The sequence below is a fragment of the Arachis hypogaea genome, chromosome 3 (assembly GCF_003086295.3).
Source record: "Arachis hypogaea cultivar Tifrunner chromosome 3, arahy.Tifrunner.gnm2.J5K5, whole genome shotgun sequence".
In the NCBI taxonomy this organism is placed as follows: Eukaryota; Viridiplantae; Streptophyta; class Magnoliopsida; order Fabales; family Fabaceae; genus Arachis; species Arachis hypogaea.
This window is the reverse complement of record NC_092038.1, coordinates 63660144-63679654: the sequence shown is the minus strand read 5'-3', so window position 1 is coordinate 63679654 and position 19511 is coordinate 63660144.

Genomic DNA, 19511 nt, shown 5'->3' with positions numbered 1-19511 from the left:
ACCAAGCAGGGAGAGATTAGAAAGCAAGGCTACCACCTCCACACCAAACTTGAGATACTCAAGTTTGGCGCCACCTCAAGGAGCCCCAAGGGAAATCGCACTGCCATCTCCACGCCGAGCTTGAGTTTATTCAAGTTAGGTGCCAACACAAGAACTCCAAAGAAAGGCTACGCACCACTCCATGCCAAACTTGGGTTACTCCAAGTTTGGTGCCAACTCAAAGAAAGCCCAAGGAATTCTCTACCTAGTCCACGCCGAACTTGACTCCCTCCAAGTTCGGCGCTAGCATAAAGAGCCAAGGAAAGCATGTGCGCACAACTGCCACGCCAAACTTGGACCCTTCCAACTTTGGCGCCATAACTAACACACCAAGGAAGAACCCTCTGCCTAGTTCACACCAAACTTGGATTCTTCCAAGTTTGGCACCTACCCTAGTGCAATTGATGGTCCCCAATCTCGTCCAAAAGCCTGCACGGATCAATCATTAAGTTTTGATTTAAACTTCTATTATTTTGAAAATAGGAAAAGATATTATTTAGTCTTAGGAAATATATTTTACATTAATTAGGATTAGATATAAAACAAAAAAGAATCAGCCCTTTGGGCTCTTCTTTTTTCGGCGACCTCATTCCGCAATTTACAATTTTTCTAAATCCTAGTTTTTTTCTCTGAATCATGAGCAACTAAACCTCTACTGTTAAGGTTAGGAGCTCTGTCTATTGTATGGATTGATTCTATTATTTTTCTATTTTAATTCATGTACTGATTTCTTTTTCAAGAATTATTTTTGTTCTTTATCTTATGAATCTGCGTGGAATGGAAGTATGACTCTTGTTCTAATTGAGTTCTTGTATAACGTGGAAATGCTATTTACTTGAACAACAGCTTGAAAATAATTTCTCCTAAACTTCTAATTATCTAGACTTAACGGAATACGTGACATATAATCCTCTTATATTTGGGTAATTAGGGTTTCTGTGGCACATAAACTAGAATTGAACTTCACTTTCTAATTGAAATTGAATGACCAAGGAATTGGCAGTTGATGAAGGTTAGAGGAGACTAAAAAGGTCTAAGGAATTAGGGTTTAGTCACATATAGTTTGCCATGAATTGAATATTGCATTATTAAAATAGTTAGTAAGAAAAATCAATCCGGAAGATAGATATCTCTGAAGCCTTAACTGTTTTACTCATATATTTCACAACTCGTTTACTGCTTGCTTTCTGATTTTCTAAATTTATTGTTTGATGCAATTAAACTCTCAAAACACCATTTTCTTTTTGTCTAACTAAGTGAATCACGCAATCATTGTTGCTAAGTCCATCAATCCTCGTGGGATCGACCTTCATTCACTTGAGGTACTACTTGGTACGACCCGGTGCACTTTTCGGTTAGTTTGTGGGTTACAAATTCCGCACCAGTCTACCATATCCTTAGATTGGTATGCATCATTGGGTAGTTGGTGCGCGGATTCCCACACTTTACACAACTGAACCAGCAAGTGCACTGGGTCGTCCAAGTAATACCTGAGGTGAGTCACGGTCGATCCCACGAGGATTGTCAGCTTAGATCAAACAGTGGTTATTTTGTAAATCTTAGTTAGGCGGATAGAAAAGTTGTGTAATTGTTTAAACACATAAAAGTAAAATAAAGATAACGTTACTCAGTAATTGTGAATTCAATAATAAGAAAATAGTTAAGGCTTTGGAGATGCTTTATTCTTCTGGATCAATACTTTCTTACTGTTTACTCCAACTATGAATGATTTCTTCTATGGTAGGCTGTATGTGATTAACGCCAGTTGAGAGGCCGCCAATCTTCCTCTAAGCTAAACACCAGGTTTAGTGCACATCCAGTCTAAATGAAGGTGAAGCTCTTGTAGTTCATTTCCTTGGTGATCCTACTTAAAATGCCATAGATAAGGTCGAATCTTCCGAATCAGAGATTGTTGTGCCTTGGTTCTAGCCTTTCCATAAAAACCATAATCTCCACATACCTTGGCTGAACTGATCTCTCGAGAAGTCCCCGACGAAGTCGTGAATTACCCATCTAAGAGATGTATCCTCAAGCTAATGTTTCATTGATATCCGATGAAAGACGCTCAATGAACCCATGTAGAATAAAGATAACCTGTTATAGTTTAACTCATTCACGAGGTTGAAGAATGAAGATACATATTAGGAGAGAATCAAACATAATTTGAAATAGAACAGTAGTGCTTTTATTAATCCATAATACTCAACAGAGCTCCTAACCTTAACCTATGAGGTTTAGTGGCTCATACTGTACAATGAAACTTGAAAATATGAAATAATGTTCTATGGTGGTCGAAGATCCTAAAACAAGAGTGATCTTCTCCTATATATACTAATCTAATAACTAAGGATTACAGAAATATGATAGGCTTAGGCTTGTAGTGCAAAAATCCACTTCCGGAGCCCACTTGGTGAATGTTTAGGCTGAGCTGAGGGTGTCTCTACATGCTAGTAGGGCTCCTGGGTGTTGAATGCCCCTTGTGGACACCTTTGTGGGTGTTGGACGCCAGCTGTTCCCTTTTAGACGTCCAATGCCAGGAATGGGGTAGATTGCTGGCGTTGAATGCCTATTTTGGGCCTTCATCTCTAAAGACAAGTATGGACCATTATATGATGGAAAGCCCTGGATGTTAGCTTTCCACAGCCGTTGACAAAGATCCATTTGGACATCTGAAGCTCTAGAATTGTTTGCTTTAATGCACGGAGGTCAGATCCTGACAGCATCTGCTACGCTTTCCTTGCCTCTGAATCAAACTTTGTCAAAACTCTCAGATTTCTGCCAGAAAATACCTGAAATTACCATAAAACACAACAATTCATAGTAGAATCCAAAAATGTGAATTTTATACCAAAACCTATGAAAACATGATAAAACTTAAACAAAACATGCTAAAAACTATATGAAAATAAAGTAAAAAATGTATAAAATATCCGCTCATCAGTAGTTCATACTCATAATATGTTGGAGGAGGTTGTTGCCAAAAAGGTTGATCATGAGCATATGGGTCCTCCCACCTTTGATTGTCCCATCCTTGATGCAAGCCTTCATTGTAGTTGGTGGACGAAATTGTGATTCAATTGTTATTCCATTTTGCAAAATTCATTGCTTTTCATTCCCTGGTAATGGCGCCAAAAACATGATGCCAATACCATAGTTCACAACTCCGTTCAACTTAACCAGCAAGTGTACTGGGTCATCCAAGTAATACCTTACGTGAGTAAGGGTCGATCCTACAGAGATTGTTGGTATGAAGCAAGCTATGGTCATCTTGTAAATCTCAGTTAGGCAGATTAAATAGTTTTGGGTTTCGAAAATTAATAGTAAAAAGAAAATAAAAGGGATAGAAATACTTATGTAAATTAATAGTGGGAATTTCAGATAAGTGTATGGAGATGCTGTGCTCCTCTTGAATCTCTACTTTCCTATTACAGTCATCCAATCCTTCCTACTCCTTTCCATGGCAAGCTGTATGTAGGGCATCACCGTTGTCAATGGCTACATCCCATCCTCTCAGTGAAAACGTTCCTATGCTCTGTCACAGCACGGCTAATCATCTGTCGGTTCTCAATCAGGTTGGAATAGAATCCCTTGATTCTTTTGCGTTTGTCATCACGCCCAGCCTTCAGGAGTTTGAAGCTCGTCACAGTCATTCAATCCCAGAATCCTACTCGGAATACCATAGACAAGGTTTAGACTTTCCGGATCCTCATGAATGCCGCCATCTATCTAGCTTATACCACGAAGATTCTGTTGGGGAATCTAAGAGATATGTGCCTGACAAACTCCAATTTGACGGTTTATCTTGTATTGATTTTAGGGGATTTTATAACCTTTTACCCACATTTATTCAATGAAATAGCATGGTTTTGTATATTCTCCTTTAATTGTGCTTAAGAGTGAAAACATGCTTTTTAGGCCTTAAAATAGCTAAATCTAATTTACCTTGATTCCATTAGATGCCTTGATATGTTGTTAAGTGATTTCAGATTTAGGAGGCAAAGATTGGATCAAGGGAATGAAGAAAGAAGCATGAAAAGTTGGAGAACTCATGAAGAAATGAAAGAACCGGAAAGCTGTCAAGCCGACCTCTTCGCACTTAAATGACCATAACTTGAGCTACAAAGGTCCAAATGATGCGGTTCCAGTTGGGTTAGAAAGCTAACATCCGGGGCTTCGAAACGATATAGGATTTGCCATAGTTGCTACACGTATGGTGGCGCGCACGTGCAAAGTACGCGCACGCGCCGTTGCTGCCATATGGTCCACTTAAAGCAACACATGGCCAGCGATTTTAGAAGCCTTGTGGGCCCAATCCAACTCATTTCTGATGCTATTTAAGCCAAGGATTGAAGGGGGAATGAACATACTTTTCATACTTTAGAAGTTAGTTACCATTAGTTTAGTTTTAGAAGTAGTTTCTAGAGAGAGAAGCTCTCACTTCTCTCTAGAATTAGGATTAGGATTAGGATTAGTTCTTAGATCTAGGTTTTAATCTTTGCTTTCTTCTACCTCTATCTCTCAATTCCTTGTAGTTACATTCATCTTCTTCTATTCTTTTGTTTTAATTTCCTTTATGTTGTTCTTACATTTTGTTGTAGATCTAGTATTGTTCTTTCTACATCCTTCCAATTCAATAAGAGGTAATTCATAATAAATGTGTCTTCTTTGCTCTTCCATTGTTGATCTCTTGTTTTTGTAGTTATAGATTCCTTTAATTCTTGCATTTAATAATGTTTACTTTTATTGCACTCTATGTGTTTGTTGAAATGCCTCTTCTAGATATAGTGTAGATTTTGTTCCTCTTGGCCTAGGTAGAGTAATTAGTGACACTTGAGTTATCTAATTCCTTTGTTGATTGATAATTGGAGAGATTGCTAATTGGTTTGGAGTGCACTAAAGCTAGTCTTTCCTTGGGAGTTGGCTAGGACTTGTGGCTCAAGTCAATTCATCCACTTGACTTTCCTTTCTTTAGTAAGGGTTAACTAAGTGGTAGCAATGAACAATACTCATCACAATTGAGAAGGATAACTAGGATAGAACTTCTAGTTCTCATATCTTGCCAAGAGCTTTATAGTTGTTAGTTTAATTTCATTGCCATTTACTTTCATGTCTCTTATCCAAAACCCCAAAACACATCACAACCAATAACAAGACACTTCATTACAATTCCTAGGGAGAACGACCCGAGGTTTCAATACTTCGGTTATTAATTTTAGGGGTTTGTTACTTGTGACAAACAATCTTTTGTATGAAAGGATTAGTGATTGGTTTAGAAACTATACTTGCAACGAGAATTCATTTGTGAAATTCTAAACCATCAAAAATCCATTCGTCAGCGCCCTGCCTAAAGTAGAACGGAAGTGGTTGTCAATCACGCGCGTTCATAGTTGAGAATGATGATGAGTGTCACGGGTCATCACATTCATCAAAGTTAAGTGTAACGTATATCTTGGAATAAGGATAGAAGAGAATTGAATAGAAGGTAATAATAATTGTATTGAAACTTGAGGTACAGCAGAGCTCCACACCCTTAATCTATGGTGTGCAGAAACTCCACTGTTGAAAATACATAAGTAAAAGGTTCAGGCATGGCCGAATGGCCAGCCCCCTTGAGTGATCAAGAGACCGAATAATCAAAGGCTAAACAGTCAAGAGATTAAACTGTCAAAAGATGTCTAATACAATAGTAACTTATCCTATTTATACTAGACTAGCTACTAGGGTTTACATGAGTAAGTAATTGATGCGTAAATCCACTTCCGGGGCCCACTTGGTGTATGCTTGGGCTGAGCTTGATCTATCCACGAGCTGAGGCTTTTCTTGGAGTTGAACTCCAAGTTATGACGTGTTTTGGGCGTTCAACACCGGATCATGACGTTTTTCTGGCGTTTAACTCCAGACAGTAGCATGTACTTGGCGTTCAACGCCAAGTTACGTCGTCAATTTCCGAATGAAGTATAGACTATTATATATTGCTGGAAAGCTCTGGATGTCTACTTTCCAACACCGTTGAGAACGCGCCAATTGGAGTTCTGTAGCTCCAGAAAATCCATTTCGAGTGCAGGGAGGTCAGATTCCAACAGCATCAGCAGTCCTTTTGTCAGCCTTTTTCAGAGTTTTGCTCAAGTCCCTCAATTTCAGCCAGAATTTACCTGAAATCACAGAAAAACACACAAATTCATAGTAAAGTCCAGAAATGTGAATTTAACATAAAAACTAATGAAAACATCCCTAAAAGTAGCTCAAACTTACTAAAAACTATCTAAAAACAATGCCAAAAAGCGTATAAATTATCCGCTCATCACAACACCAAACTTAAATTGTTGCTTGTCCCCAAGCAACTTAAAATCAAATAGGATAAAAGAAGAGAATATACTATAAATTTCGAATTATCAATGAATATTAATTATAATTAGATGAGCGGGACTTGTAGCTTTTTGCCTCTGAACAGTTTTGGCATCTCACTTTTTCCTTTGAAGTTCAGAGTGATTGGCGTCTCTGGGAACTTAGAATTTTGGATAGTGTTATTGACTTTCCTAGTTAAGCATGTTGATTCTTGAACACAGCTACTTATGAGTCTTGGCCGTGGCCCTAAGCACTTTGTTTTCCAGTATTACCACCGGATACATAAATGCCACAGACACATAACTGGGTGAACCTTTTCAGATTGTGACTTAGCTTTGCTAAAGTCCCCAGTTAGTGGTGTCCAGAGCTCTTAAGCACACTCTTTTTGCTTTGGATCACGACTTTAACCACTCAGTCTCAAGCTTTTCACTTGGACCTTCATGACACAAGCACATGGTTAGGGACGGCTTGATTTAGCCGCTTATGCCTGGATTTAATTTCCTTGGGCCCTCCTATCCATTGATGCTCAAAGCCTTGGACCCTTTTTACCCTTGCCTTTTGGTTTTAAGGGCTATTGGCTTTTTCTGCTTGCTTTTTCTTTTTCTTTCTATTTTTTTCGCCAATTTTTTTTTTCGCACAAGCTTTCTTTTTCACTGCTTTTTCTTGCTTCAAGAATCAATTTCATGATTTTTTTCAGATCATCAATAACATTTCTCTTTGTTCATCATTCTTTCAAGAGCCAACAATTTTTAACACTCATAAACAACAAGATTAAAAGACATATGCACTGTTCAATCATTCATTCAGAAAACAAAAAGTATTGTCACCACATCAATATAATTAAATTAAATTCAAGGATAAATTCGAAATTCATGTACTTCTTGTTCTTTTGAATTAAAACATTTTTCATTTAAGAGAGGTGAAGGACTAATGGATTTTATTCATAGCTTTAAGGCATGGTTACATACTAGTGATCATGAAGTAGAGACACAAAACATAGATAAACACAACATTAAAAACCGAAAACAAAAAGAAATAAAGAACAAGGAATGAATCCACCTTTAGTGGCGTCTTCTTCTTGAAGGACCAACAATGTCCTTAAGCTCTTCTATGTCCCTTCCTTGCCTTTGTTGCTCCTCCCTCATTGCTCTTTGATCTTCTCTTATTTCTTGGAGAATGATGGAGTGCTCATGATGTTCCACCCTTAATTGTTCCACATTGTGGCTCAAATCTTCTAAGGAGGTGTTGAGTTGCTCCCAATAGTTGTTGGGAGGAAAGTGCATCCCTTGAGGCATCTCAGGGATTTCTTGATGATGAGCTTCCTCATGCATCTCTTGAGAACCGTGCATGGTCTCTCTTGCTTGCTCCATCCTCTTCTTGGTGATGGGCTTATCCTCTTCAATGGGGATATCTCCTTCTATGATAACTCTGGCTGAGTAACACAGATGGCAAATAAGGTGAGGGAAGGCTAGCCGTGCCATGGGTGAGGGCTTGTCGGCTATTTTGTAGAGTTCATTGGAGATGACCTCATGAACTTCTACTTCCTCTCCAATCATGATGCTGTGAATCATGATGGCCCGATCCACAGTAACTTCAGATCGGTTGCTAGTAGGAATGATGGAGCGTTGGATGAACTCCAACCATCCTCTAGCCACAGGCTTGAGATCCAGTCTTCTTAGTTGAACTGGCTTGCCTTTGGAGTCTATTCTCCATTGGGCTCCTTCCACACATATGTCCATTAGGACTTGGTCCAACCTTTGATTAAAGTTGACCCTTCTAGTGTAGGGGCTTTCATCTCCTTGCATCATGGGCAAGTGAAACGCCAACCTCACATTTTCCGGACTAAAATCTAAGTATTTCCCCCGAACCATTGTGAGGTAGTTCTTTGGATTCGGGTTCATACTTTGATCATGGTTCCTAGTGATCCATGCATTGGCATAGAACTCTTGAACCATTAAGATTCCGACTTGTTGCATGGGGTTGGTTAAGACTTCCCAACCTCTTCTTTGGATCTCATGTCGGATCTCCGGATACTCATTCTTTTTTAGCTTGAAAGGGACCTCGGGGATCACCTTCTTCTTTGCCACAACATCATAGAAGTGGTCTTGATGGCTCTTAGAGATGAATCTTTCCATCTCCCATGACTCGGAGGTGGAAGCTTTTGTCTTCCCTTTTCCTTTTCTAGAGGATACTCCGGCCTTTGGTGCCATTGATGGTAATGGAAAAACAAAAAGCTTATGCTTTTACCACACCAAACATAAAATATTGCTCGCCCTCGAGCAAGAGAAGAAAGAAGAGAAGAAGAAGAAGAAGAAATATGGTAGAGAGGGAGAGAGGTAGGTTCGGCTAAGTGGGAGAAGAGGGGTTTGTGTTGTGTGAAAATGAAGGAGAATGGAAGGGTATTTATAGGGAGAGGGGAGGGTGTATGTTCGGCCATTTTGGGTGGGAATGGGTGGGAAATTGAATTTGAATTTTATGAAGGTAGGTGGGGTTTATGGGGAAGAGTGGGTTGATGTGAGTGGTGAATGGGGCAATTGGGAAGAGGAATTGAGGTGATTGGTGAGGAGTGTTGGGAAGTGTGACATGGGGAGTAGGAAAGTGTGATTAGGATTAGGAGAGTGTAATTAGGGAATATGGTAGGTGGGGATCCTGTGGGGTCCACAGATTCTGAGGTGATCCTGTGGGGTCCACAGGATCCTGAAGTGTCAAGGAATTCCATCCCTGCACCAAATAGGCATGTAAAATGCCTTTGCACACCATTCTGGCGTTTAAACGCCCATTGGTGCACGTTCTGGGCGTTCAACGCCCATGTAAAGCATGTTTCTGGCGTTGAACGCCAGTTTCATGCTTGTTACTGGCGTTCAGCGCCAGCTTTTCTTCTCTGGGCACATTCCTGGCGTTCAGCGCCAGAATGTTGCTTGTTTCTGGCATTCAGCGACAGAATGGTGCTCTGTTCTGGCGTTGAACGCCGGCCAGATGCATCTTACTGGCGTTGAACGCCAGCCTGTGCGTCCTCCAGGGTGAAAAATATTTTTCTTCTGTTTTTGACTCTGTTTTTAATTTTTATGATTTTTTTCGTGACTCCTCATGATCATGTACCTAATAAAACACAAAATAACAATAAAATAAAAATTAGATAATTAAAATTGGGTTGCCTCCCAACAAGCGCTTCTTTAATGTCAATAGCTTGAAAGTGGCTCTCGTGGAGCCACAAGGTTATCAGGTCAATGTTAGTGTAGTCCCAACACCAAACTTAGAGTTTGGACATGGGGTCTTAACACCAAACTTAGAGTTTGGTTGTGGCCTCACAACACCAAACTTAGAGTTTGACTGTGTGGGCTCTTCTTGACTCTGAACTGAGAGAAGCTCTTCATGCTTACTCTCTTTTGTCACAGAGGGATGGCCATGTGCCTTAAACACAAGGTAGTCCCCATTCAATTGAAGGACTAACTCACCTCTGTTGACATCTATCACAGCTTCTGCTGTGGCTAGGAAAGGTCTTCCAAGGATGATGCAATCATCCTCTTCCTTCCTAGTGTCTAAGATTATGAAATCAGCAGGGATGTAAAGGCCTTCAACCTTTACTAACACGTCCTCTACTATTCCATAAGCTTGTCTCAATGACTTATCTGCCAATTGTAATGAGAACAAGGCAGGTTGTACCTCAATGATCCCTAGCTTCTTCATTACAGAGAGTGGCATAAGATTTATCCCTGACCCTAGATCATATAGAGCTTTTTCAAAGCTCATGGTGCCTATGGTACAAGGTATTAGGAACTTGCTAGGATCTTGTTTCTTTTGAGGTAGAGTTTTCTGAATCCAAGTATCTAGTTCACTAACGAGCAAGGGAGGTTCACTTTCCCAAGTCTCATTACCAAACAACTTGGCATTCAGCTTCATGATAGCTCCTAAGTATTGAGCAATTTGCTCTCCAGTCACATCTTCATCCTCTTCAGAGGATGAATAGTCTTCAGAGCTCATGAATGGCAGAAGGAGATTTAATGGAATCTCTATGGTCTCTATATGAGCCTCAGATTCCTTTGGATCCTTAATAGGAAACTCCTTCTTGCTTGAGGGACGTCCCAGGAGGTCTTCCTCACTATGATTTTCGTCCTCCTCCTCCCTTGTGCATTCGGCCATATTGACTAAATCAATGGCCTTGCACTCTCCTTTTGGATTCTCTTCTGTATTACTTGGGAGAATACTGGGAGGAGTTTCAATGACTTTCTTACTCAGCTGGCCCACTTGTGCCTCCAAATTTCTAATGGAGGATCTTGTTTCATTCATGAAACTGAAAGTGGCCTTTGACAAATCAGAGACTATATTGGCTAAATTAGAAGTGTTTTGTTCAGAATTCTCCGTCTGTTGCTGAGAAGATGATGGATATGGCTTGCTATTGCTCAGCCTATTGCGTCCACCATTGTTAAAGCCTTGTTGAGGCTTTTGTTGATCCTTCCAGGAGAAATTTGGATGATTTCTCCATGATGGATTATAGGTGTTTTCATATGGTTCACCCATGTAATTAACCTCTGCCATGGCAGGGTTCTCAGGATCATAAGCTTCTTCAGAAGCTGCCTCTCTAGTACTGTTGGATGCATGTTGCAATCCATTCAGATTTTGAGAGATCATGTTGACCTGTTGAGTCAACACTTTATTCTGAGCCAATATGGCATTCAGAGCATCAATTTCAAGAACTCCTTTCTTCTGAGGTATCCCATTATTCACGGAATTCCTCTCAGAGGTATACATGAATTGGTTGTTTGCAACCATGTCAAAGAGTTCTTGAGCCTCTTCAGGCGTTTTCTTCAGGTGAATAGATCCACCTGCAGAATGGTCCAATGACATTTTCGAAAATTCAGAGAGACCATAATAGAATATATCTAATAGGGTCCATTCTGAAAACATGTCAGATGGACATCTTTTGGTCAGCTGCTTGTATCTTTCCCAAGCTTCATAGAGGGATTCACCATCTTTTTGTTTGAAGGTTTGAACATCCACTCTCAGCTTGCTCAGCTTTTGAGGAGGAAAGAATTTATCTAAGAAGGCAGTGACCAGCTTATCCCAGGAGTCCAGGCTATCCTTAGGTTGTGAATCCAACCATATTCTAGCTCTGTCTCTTACAGCAAAAGGGAAAAGCATGAGTCTGTAGACTTCAGGATCAACTCCATTTGTCTTTACAGTCTCACAGATCTGCAAGAACTCAATTAAAAACTGATAAGGATCTTCAGATGGAAGCCCATAAAACTTGCAGTTTTGTTGCATTAAGGCAACTAGCTGAGGTTTCAGCTCAAAGTTATTGGCTCCAATGGCAAGAATGGAGATGCTTCTTCCATCAAACTTGGACGTTGGCTTTGTGAAGTCACCAAGCATTCTCCTTGCATTATTATTATTATTTTCGGCTGCCATCTCCTTCTCTTGTTCGAAAATTTCTGAAAGGTTATTTCTGGATTGTTGTAATTTAGCTTCTCTTAATTTTCTCTTCAGATTCCTTTCAGGTTCTGGATCAATTTCAACAAGAGTGCCTTTTTTCCTGTTCCTGCTCATATGAAAGAGAAGAAAACAAGAAAACAAAGAGGAATCCTCTATGTCACAGTATAGAGATTCCTTTCTGTTAGTAGACAGAGAAAAGGGGGGGAAGAATCCAAATACAAGGGATATAAGAAGTTTGGATTCTCAGATGAAGAGAGGTGAAGAGAAGTGTTAGTAATTAATTAATTAAATAGAATAAGAGAAGAGAAGAGAAATTTCGAAAATAATTTTTGAAAAAGAGGTTAGTAATTTTCGAAAATTAGAGATAAGATAAGATTAAAATTAAAATTTAAAACAATTAAAAAGAATTTTTGAAAAAGAGAGAAGTATTTTTGAAAATTAGAGATGGATAGGAAGTTAGTTGGTTTTGAAAAAGATAAGAAACAAACAAAAAGTTAGTTAGTTGATTGAAAAAGATTTTGAAATTAAAATTTAAAAAGATAAGAAGATAGGAGGTTAGATAAGATATTTTGAAATCAAATTTTGAAAAAGATAAAATAAGATAAGATTTTTAAGAAAAAGATATTTTGAAAAAGATTTAATTTTTAAAATTACTTAACTAACAAGAAACTACAAGATAAGATTCTAGAACTTAAAGATTGAACCTTTCTTAACAAGAAAGTAACAAACTTCAAATTTTTGAATCAATCACATTACTTGTTAGCTAATTTTCGAAAATTTGATATAAAGATAAGAAAAAGATTTTGAAAATATTTTGAAAAAGATTTTTGAAATTTTCGAAAATAGAAAAAAATGAAAAAGATATTATTTTTGAAAAAGATTTTGAAAAGATAAGATTTTTAAAATTTGAAATTTTGACTTGACTTGTAAGAAACAACTAATTTTGAAAATTTTTTGACCAAGTCAACCCAAAGTTTCGAAAATTTGGAGGGAAATAAGGAAAAGATATATTTTTGATTTTTGAATTTTTTTTAAAGAAAAACACAAAAATGACCCAAAACATGAAAATTTTGGATCAAGACACAAGATGCATGCAAGAATGCTCTGAATGTCAAGATGAACACCAAGAACACTTTGAAGATCATGATGAACATCAAGAACATAATTTTGAAAAATTTTTTATGCAAAGAAAACATGCAAGACACTAAACTTAGAAATTTTTAATGCTTGGAAAATATGAATGCAAAGATGCACATGAAAAACAACAACCAACACAAAACAAGAAAACATCAAAATCAAACAAGAGGACTTATCAAGAACAACTTGAAGATCATGAAGAACACTATGAATGCATGAGATTTTCGAAAAAATGCAAGAAAAATTTTAAAAGCATGCAATTGACACCAAACTTAAAAATTAACACAAGACTCAAACAAGAAACACAAAATATTTTTTATTTTTATGATTTTCTAATTTTTTTGTATTTTCATTCTAATTTTTTTTCGAAAAAACATGGTTAGAAAAACGAAAAAGAAAAGAAAAATTTTGAAAAAGATTTTTGAAAAGAAAATTACCTAATCTGAGCAACAAGATGAACCGTCAGTTGTCCATACTCGAACAATCCCCGGCAACGGCGCCAAAAACTTGGTGGACGAAATTGTGATTCAATTGTTATTCCATTTTGCAAAATTCATTGCTTTTCATTCCCTGGTAATGGCGCCAAAAACATGATGCCAATACCATAGTTCACAACTCCGTTCAACTTAACCAGCAAGTGTACTGGGTCATCCAAGTAATACCTTACGTGAGTAAGGGTCGATCCCACAGAGATTGTTGGTATGAAGCAAGCTATGGTCATCTTGTAAATCTCAGTTAGGCAGATTAAATAGTTTTGGGTTTCGAAAATTAATAGTAAAAAGAAAATAAAAGGGATAGAAATACTTATGTAAATTAATAGTGGGAATTTCAGATAAGTGTATGGAGATGCTGTGCTCCTCTTGAATCTCTACTTTCCTATTACAGTCATCCAATCCTTCCTACTCCTTTCCATGGCAAGCTGTATGTAGGGCATCACCGTTGTCAATGGCTACATCCCATCCTCTCAGTGAAAACGTTCCTATGCTCTATCACAGCACGGCTAATCATCTGTCGGTTCTCAATCAGGTTGGAATAGAATCCCTTGATTCTTTTGCGTTTGTCATCACGCCCAGCCTTCAGGAGTTTGAAGCTCGTCACAGTCATTCAATCCCAGAATCCTACTCGGAATACCATAGACAAGGTTTAGACTTTCCGGATCCTCATGAATGCCGCCATCTATCTAGCTTATACCACGAAGATTCTGTTGGGGAATCTAAGAGATATGCGCCCTGCCTAAAGTAGAACGGAAGTGGTTGTCAATCACGCGCGTTCATAGGTGAGAATGATGATGAGTGTCACGGGTCATCACATTCATCAAAGTTAAGTGTAACGTATATCTTGGAATAAGGATAGAAGAAAATTGAATAGAAAGTAATAATAATTGTATTGAAACTTGAGGTACAGCAGAGCTCCACACCCTTAATCTATGGTGTGCAGAAACTCCACTGTTGAAAATACATAAGTAAAAGGTTCATGCATGGCCGAATGGCCAGCCCCCTTGAGTGATCAAGAGACCAAATAATCAAAGGCTAAACAGTCAAGAGATTAAACTGTCAAAAGATGTCTAATACAATAGTAACTTATCCTATTTATACTAGACTAGCTACTAGGGTTTACATGAGTAAGTAATTGATGCGTAAATCCACTTCCGGGGCCCACTTGGTGTATGCTTGGGCTGAGCTTGATCTATCCACGAGCTGAGGATTTTCTTGGAGTTGAACTCCAAGTTATGACGTGTTTTGGGCGTTCAACTCCGGATCATGACGTTTTTCTGGCGTTTAACTCCAGACAGTAGCATGTACTTGGCGTTCAACGCCAGGTTACGTCGTCAATTTCCGAATGAAGTATGGACTATTATATATTGCTGGAAAGCTCTGGATGTCTACTTTCCAACGCCGTTGAGAACGCGGCAATTGGAGTTCTGTAGCTCCAGAAAATCCATTTCGAGTGCAGGAAGGTCAGATTCCAACAGCATCAGCAGTCCTTTTGTCAGCCTTTTTCAGAGTTTTGCTCAAGTCCCTCAATTTCAGCCAGAATTTACCTGAAATCATAGAAAAACACACAAACTCATAGTAAAGTCCAGAAATGTGAATTTAACATAAAAACTAATGAAAACATCCCTAAAAGTAGCTCAAACTTACTAAAAACTATCTAAAAACAATGCCAAAAAGCGTATAAATTATCCGCTCATCAGTAGTCCTCATTTTCTATAACATAATTGTAACCATACTCATAGCCAAAAGGGTGAGAATTCATAGTAGCAAGAGAAAATAAAGACAAAAACTAACAAGAAATAAGCAAACAAAGTCCTAAAACTAACAAAAACTAACCAAGAAACAAAAGCAAACTGTTCACAATATCTACATATATACAATAACCAATAACAAGTGCACATTTGCAAGTCCCCGGCAACGGCACCAAAAACTTGATGGAGGGGAAATCGTTAGTATAGAATTTTCACAAAATAATTCCGTTGAAATATAGATCCAAACCAACAATCAACACTCAATCAAAGTTTAATTTTGTTTGTCACAAATGCAAACTAATAAAAACCAAGAGTATTTAAACCTCGGGTCGTCTCTCAAGGAATCGCAGGGAAGTGTGCATATTATTGGTTGTAGGTGTATATTTTAGGGTTTTGGGTTTGATAAACAAGAAAATAAACTAATAACTAAGAAACTATAAATGCTAAAATATACCCATGGCAAGGATCAAGAGTCAAGGTTTCCTATCTTGGACAGTTGACTACAACATGGTGATTACAAAGGATTAATTCCACTTAGTTGTCCTCTAACATTGGAGGGGTAAGTCAAGTAGACATAATTGGTCCTAGAAGCAACTAACAACCTTAAATCACCAAAGAAACTCACTACAAGAAAAATACACATTCAGCCACACTTTTTTTAAGCTACATTTGAAAAGCGTAGCCTACTCATAGAATAGGCTACGCTTTTCTCAGTGTTGTATTTTTATAAGAGAAAAATAGGTTTTCTAATATTTTTGATCATGTACAGCACTTAGAATAGGGACAAAAAAACTTAGATAGAAAAACAAAACACCATGGAGGAAACCAACTAGGGGTGCTAAATGCCAGGGAGGGCGTTTAGCGCCAAAGAGGGATCATGAAGCACGGCCATTTAACGCCCAAAATGGGCATTCCCATCCAAGTTTACACCCTCCTTGTGGGGCTAAACTCCTGCCCTGGCGTTTAGTGCCAAGGGATCATAAAAAAAAAGAGTTTTAAATCTTAAAATTTTTCTTCCCCTTCTATCACTCTTATCTTCTTTTGTAATAATTTTACTCATCTGTATGCTTTTCATGTCCCTTCCCGTGTTCAGTTTTCTTTACTTAGGGACAAGCAAACTTTTAAGTTTGGTGTTACAGAGAGAGCTCTCAGTTTATATTATCATCAATGACACTGGAGGGAGGTGAATCATCTTTGTGTAAGAGCACAGCCTGAGGAGGGAGCAGCAGCCACCATAAATGAGGTGGTTAAGTTTCATTCTCCTATCCCTTATCTTATTTCTATTTCTCAGTATTTCATTCTATTTTCTATTTTCTATTCTAAGTTTGCATGATCACTAGTAGAATTTTCTTGCTTTCCAGTTTAGTTGTTCATTTTGGTATTTTATGTTTATTATAAAAAGATGTCTCATGTATTGTGCATTGAGCTTAAATAAAAATCAAAAGAAAAGGTATCAGCAAAATGAATGAGACTTTGAGTATATATTACGTGTTCTAGTTACTTTGATGTGGTGGCACTATCTCTGTTGCTGAATGTATGAATTAACAGTGCATGCTTGATATTAGAGTTGAGTATATTGGTTCTTGAGGAACATGAATATAGAAAAATATTATTGATTCTCTCAACTAAGAAAATGATTGATTATCGAAGCAAAATAAATAGCAAAAAGATTTGAAAATAAAAGAAAAATCAAAAGAACAAGGTCCAAGGCTATGAGCATCAATGTTTAGGAGAGTCAAAAAGTGATCTAAAAGCTCAAAAGAGTGGTTTTACCCTAACCATAGCTTGTGGTGTGAAAGTGTCAAATAACCCTTGAGACTGAACACTTAAAGTTGTGACCCATTGTTGTTACAGAGTATGCCAAAGGCTCTGAGCACCACTTTCAAGGAGTTCGCCAGTTAAGTGCTTGTGTTGTTCTTGTCTCAAGTTAAGCTTGAAAACAAAACACTTAGAGTCACAACTAGACTCAAGGTGCGGAGCATAAAGAAAAGGAAAACAAGAGTTGTGTTCAAGAATCAGTTAGAGCCTAAAGTAGAGAATCAATATAATAATGTCATCCGAGTTCTAGTTCTGAAGGATACTAATATTTCTAAGCTTCAAACGATAGTGAGATGCCAAAACTATTCAAAATTAGAGTATCATGAGCCCCATTCAGTAACTAGACCTGAGCTTAAATGACAACTCAAGTCTCAGACATTTTCTCTTCTTGGTCCTACATTGTTTTGGTTGCTTGAGGACAAGCAACAGTTTAAGTTTGGTGTTGTGATGCGTGAGCATCTTGTACCCTTTTTCTTAGCATTTTCTAGTTGTTTTTAATTAGATTTTATTTGATTTTAGTGCAAAAATCTCCTTTGGATGCTACTTTGAGTTGTTTTAGTGTTTTTATGATTTCAAGTGAAATTAGGAGCAATTTGGTAGAGTTGTAGAGCATGCACGAGTTTGACCCCTTTGGGGTGTTTCACGCCTATTACTGGCATTAAACGACAGCAGCAGACCGAATTCACCCCCTTTTTGGGCTTCTCAAGTGGATTTAGCATTTCTTAGTTTTATTTTATTTTTCTTTTGTAATTTTTATTTACAACAATATCTTTTAGTTTTAGGATTTATTATTTTATTTTATTTCCGTATCAAATTAGGTTAGTATAAAAGGGAAAAGATCAGTTAGATTCAGTGGGGATCTTTTCTCTTCCGCACGTTTTGTTTAAGAACCCTAATTTCTCTATAAGTCATGAGCAACTAAACCTCCTGGTTAAGGTTTGGAGCTCTGTTTATTTCTATGGATTGAGATTATTATTCTTCTATTTTAATTAATGTTTTGATTCAATTCTAAGGATTGTTTTCGTTCTTAATCTTATGAATTTAGGTGGAATGGGAGTATGACCCTTATTCTACATGAGTTCTTGTGATTCTCTGGAATGTTATCTCGCTTGAACTACAGCTTGAAAACAAATTCCTCCTAAACTGCTAATTACATGAACTAATTGGGATATGTGACATGTAAGCCTGTTAGCCTTGGGTAATTAGGGTTTTGTTGGCTATACACTTGTTTTGCACTTAAAAATCTAATCGGAATAAAGTAACCACGGGAGTGGTGGTTAGTGAAGATTAGAGGAAACTAAATCACTAAGGGATTAGGGTTTTGTAGCCTAAGCAGCCTTAGCTCGTCGATTAACTCAAGCATCGTTGTGCCCCCTTACTCTTACTATAGTCCTGACTTACCCTAGGAGATAACAGAACTCAATAAAGATAACAATTCATCGCTGCTAAGCTTTTCACCTGATCTAAAAGGACAGAAACTACATAAGCAACCACTAAAAGGCTCTACCAAAGACTATCAATAGGCCCTTTCTTCCATATCGGGATAAGAATAACACTCTAATCTTTCCTTTACAGTTTGCCATGGAGTGAATCGTGCATTGTTAAAATAGTTGGTAAGAACTTTTAATCCGGAAAAATAAACATCTCCAAAGCCTTAACTGTTTTCTCTCACTATTTTTACACCAAACTTTTTAATTGCTTTCTTTATTCTCTTGTTTATTGTTTTTATGCATTTTGAACCATCAACAACCATTATCTGTTTGCCTAACTAAACCAACTGGATAACCATTGTTGCTCAATCTGACAATCCTCGTGGGATCGACCCTCACTCACCTGAGGTATTACTTGGATGACCCGATGCACTTGCCGGTTAAGTTGTGCAAAATCCTAATTCGCGCACCAGTTAACAAACTAAGTTTGGTGTTGCACCACTCACTAAGCTTAGTTCATGTAAGCCTCCTAGTTTAAAATCTTTCTCTTAGATTTAATTTCTTGTTTAGTCTCTTATCTTCCATGTTATGTTTAGTCTCTTAGTTTTGATTACTTGATTACCTGCACAAGTTTGCTAAGTGTGTACCTGATGAGCAGATAATTTATACGCTTTTTGGCATTGTTTTTAGGTAGTTTTTAGTAGGATCTAGCTACTTTTAGAGATGTTTTTATTAGTTTTTATGCAAAATTCACATTTCTAAACTTTACTATGAGTTTGTGTGTTTTTCTGTGATTTCAGGTATTTTCTGGCTGAAGAGGGACTTGAGCAAAAATCTGATTCAGGCTGAAAAAGGACTGCTGATGCTGTTGGATTCTGACCTCCCTACACTCGAAATGGATTTGCTGGAGCTACAGAACTCCAAATATAGCGCTCTCAATTGCGTTGGAAAGTAGATATCCAGGGCATTCCAAGAATATATAATGATCCATACTTTCTTCGAGCTTAGACGATGCAAACAGGCGTTCAACGCTAGTTCCATGCTGCATTCTAGAGTAAAACGCCAGA